This window comes from Adiantum capillus-veneris, chromosome 5, assembly GCF_014529385.1.
Source record: "Adiantum capillus-veneris isolate H3 chromosome 5, ASM1452938v2, whole genome shotgun sequence".
Taxonomy (NCBI): domain Eukaryota; kingdom Viridiplantae; phylum Streptophyta; class Polypodiopsida; order Polypodiales; family Pteridaceae; genus Adiantum; species Adiantum capillus-veneris.
This window is the reverse complement of record NC_140935.1, coordinates 93,362,727-93,366,489: the sequence shown is the minus strand read 5'-3', so window position 1 is coordinate 93,366,489 and position 3,763 is coordinate 93,362,727. Positions and strand designations below refer to the sequence as shown.

Sequence of the window (3,763 nt, the reverse complement as noted above, 5' to 3'; positions counted from 1 at the left end):
ACACTGACCAGGCGGGCTCGAAGAGAGAAAGAGTGAGAGGGAGTGCGTGCATGTAAAGAGTGCAATAGGCCCGGCATGAGAGAGAGAGAGAGAGAGAGAGAGAGAGAGAGAGAGAGAGAGAGAGAGCGCTTCTGCAAAGAGGAAAAAATCCCGCTCCATCTCCTTCCCTTCGACCTAACAAATGCACAAAACCAAAAGTCTCTCCCTCTATCAACTTCCACGCGTCATATCTCCCCTTCTCATTCTCAAAAACAGATAAGAGGATCTACTGAGATTCCTCTTAATGAGATCTAAAAAAAAACGTTTTGGGCACCTACTCGCTCTACTCGGTCCCGTCTTCATTAGATAGAATCTCCGAAGATACCCCTCAAAGAGAAACCATGCTTCCCTTTTCCTCTCTCAGACAGTGTTTGTCGAAGCCTTGATCACCCTTGCTGTCCCAGCTCGCAATCTCTGTCTGTCTCTCTCTCGCTCTCTCTCCCTTCAATGTCTTTTACGAACACAGCTCTCTCTCTCTCTCTCTCTCTCTCTCTCTCTCTCTCTCTGCTCCATGTACCCCCTCCAAAAATGTCTTTCTTCACAAGCTGTGAATCCGAGCAGAAATGTCCTTCCAAATTTTCAAAATTGAGAAATGGAGCAGGCTTCGTAGATAAATTGCTTCATTATACTCAGACAAATTACATGCTAAGCGCGATTTCAATTGTCAAAAAGGAATAAAAGATTAGAAATCCAACCAAAATAAATAAAAAGGTATTTTATGAATCTTGAAATTGGAGGGTGTTTTGGAATTTCCACAAATTAGAAGGGTATTTTGGCAAAGAGAGAGAAATTTCTAGATGGCAGTGCCTGCCTCCCTGCGCGTGGAAAGATGTACTAAGCTTAGTTATGATCAAAGTTATCCTTTTTCCTTTTCCCAAAGAGAGGTATCTTCTGAGATTCCTCTCGATGAAACATGCGTACAGACCTATTTTAGCATAACAACACCATAAAATCACGAATCCGAGGGCTTTTACTGGGAGCCCTCAAACCCAACATACAATATCAGACTAAATAGAGAGCGTACAAAAACAAGGGTGCCATCACCAAAGAAGGCCCTGTCGCTGCCCTCAAAAGTGCCCTCGATCGAGCAACTCACACCAAACAACGATACAAACAACGCACATCGCAGAGAACAAGAAGCAAGATTTAGAGGCCCCACAACTGCCACCAGAAAGCACGTATCTGCCACATCCCTAGGGAGAATCACTAGATCCAAGAAGAAAAGTTGAGCATGGGTGGAGTCCTTGCGTCTCCATCACTGACCTAGACGGGCCACCTTCAAAAAACGTGAGTGGAGGGGGGGAGGGCACCCCTCGACACTAAGTAACACCTATGCAAAGTAATGGGATCGACGGCCGGGGTTGGGGGCGGGATCTCGAGGCACACTAAACATGGCCAGCACGAAAAACGAGGCACACCGCCAAAAAATGTTGGCCGCTAAACTTGGCCAGCGTGAAAAATGAGGCACACTGACGCGATTTGAACCCTTGACCTCGGGGGTCCGCGTTTAGGGTCAAACATGCAAACCACCTCACCCGCGCGCTCATTGTGTATCCCAACCCGTTTTGACGCTGTAATATTGTGAGTTTGGGGTGCATTGGCCACGTTGTCCAGGTTTAGCGCCTGTCCAGGTTTAGTTTTTGAGCAGTCTAGGTTTAGTGCATGTCCACGTTTAGTTTTTGAGCAGACATCTACGGTTGTGATCTTTTTGATATCTGTGCGTGAACTTCCGCATCGTCGATCCCATTACTTGGCCCCGCATTAAATATAGGTGTTACTTAGTCCTGAGAGAGGGCACCGAATGGCACCCACCCCAAGTCAAAAACGGGCAGAAGACAGAGGACCAAGCCATTGCTTCCCACATGCATCAGGCTGTTTTGGGGAGCCAAGCCCCATCTTGGAGCCACCCACGATGCCATCGAAAAAGGCGTCGTGTATCACCCGGACACCCAACCCTCGCAAGGGACCGCATCGGCACTGGTAACCGAAAGCCCTCTCGAAGAAGAGGCTAGAGCGGTTGCCTCCCCCATAGCCCAAAAATAGAAGCAAATCGTAACAAAAGGAGGTGCACTGACAAAAAGGGCGAAGCAGCTCAAGTTTCACCCTCTCGATCCACCCGTCGCTCCAAGGCAGAGCCCACCTCATGCTAGCTCGCCCCAACGCCTAGGAGCTAGAGTACGCCCTACCGTAAACCCTCTAGGATCCTCCTTGCTCACAAGGGCTCACAGACTGCGCTCCTCAAACCCTAAGCGCTTCGCGGCATCTTAGGAAAAAAGCTCGTTATGAAATTTTAAAACAAAAAGTTGAGTAGGCGTGCCAAATTTTAAAAACGAAGGTGATTAAGGAGAATCTTTGTTTTTTTTTCAAAACCCACAGTAGGTGGGTGGAAAGATTAGATTAAAGAAAAACCAAAAAAATACAGCATTTGACCTGCTCAACCCGAGCCAGGCCACCAACCGATAGGGACGAGACCTAACACTTAAGGTACATCGGCTAGCAAGGGGAGCCACCCCATCGCAACACAACAGGATCGACTACCGAGGTACATCGGCTAACAAGGGGAGCCATCCCATCACACCACAGACAGACTGACTATCAACCAAAGGGCGAAGAAAAGAGCTTACAGCCGCCGCAGAAGGGCGAAGTCCAAGCCTCCATCACCAAAGGTCGGTAGGGGTTTCCACCATGAAACTCTCGCTGTCATCGGAAGACATCATGACCCCGACCGCCAGACCGACATTCCCAAAAAAGATGCAATACTCCCAAGCCCGCTGAATCAGGACCCACAACCCAAAGTCCCATATCTGATCAGCCTCACAGTCCAAGGATCGATTGCAACATCCGAAGCCGCCACACGAGCATCACAAATGCCCATCCACCTGAGCCGCAAGCCTAACACAACCTGAATTTGCCACCACACCCATTCGGGCCAAGATGCATAGTGCCAAAGGCCAGCCATCATCACCACAAGGAGCAGGAGTCCACGAACCACAACTCTGTCCGCTAGTGGCCAAATCCACACAACCATCATCAATGTCCTGGCGAGCGATTCGCCCTCGACACGAGCGCAGGCAGCCGCCAAACCTGAGTGGCAAAAAATTGTCAAGCCCGACCTTCTTCTTGGTACCAAAGTGGGCGGGACAGCCGAGGGCTCCATCCCCGGAACCCCCCTGCACCCGGGCCTCACCACCCCCACCACAGCACCCCCTGCGCCGCCTACGGATCGCACAGATCACCACCATTGCTAGCGTAGGAGCCTCCGAAAGCCGCATCTATGGGCCCCCCAACCCGCATACAAACTCTGCAGCTACCCCCTCCCACCCAGTAGCAAAGCAGAAGAAGCTTCGCGATGACGCTTCACGAAGCCAAAAACTTCATAGACTAATGATTAATTTTTTATTAAGGAGAATCTTAGCAAGCTGCTTTGGAGTGTTGAAGAAAGTGTGAGGTCCTCAAACGAGGAGACCATTTACAGACTAAAATAAAGCAAAAAGTTGAAAAGAATTCACGAGGCTCTTCAACATGAGAAAACTCATTTGCAAACTAAACAAGTGATAAAATCACTAGGCTGCCTACAAATAATGGAATAATAAGATAATAGATTTTAGAAGTATTATTAACGGCTTCAAAACAAAAGTAAAATCCATTAATTTTTGAAGAGATTTCTTCAAATATTCCCTTGTGAGCAATTCTGTTAGACCTCACTACACCATGAGAGTTTGTC

The 3,763-nt window shown here is 48.5% G+C and overlaps 1 pseudogene; it reads left to right on the top strand.

Moving 5' to 3' along the window:
• The first annotated feature begins 836 nt into the window (after positions 1–836).
• Positions 837–3,127, top strand: LOC147457744 (uncharacterized; annotated as a pseudogene).
• Positions 3,128–3,763: the final 636 nt, after the last annotated feature.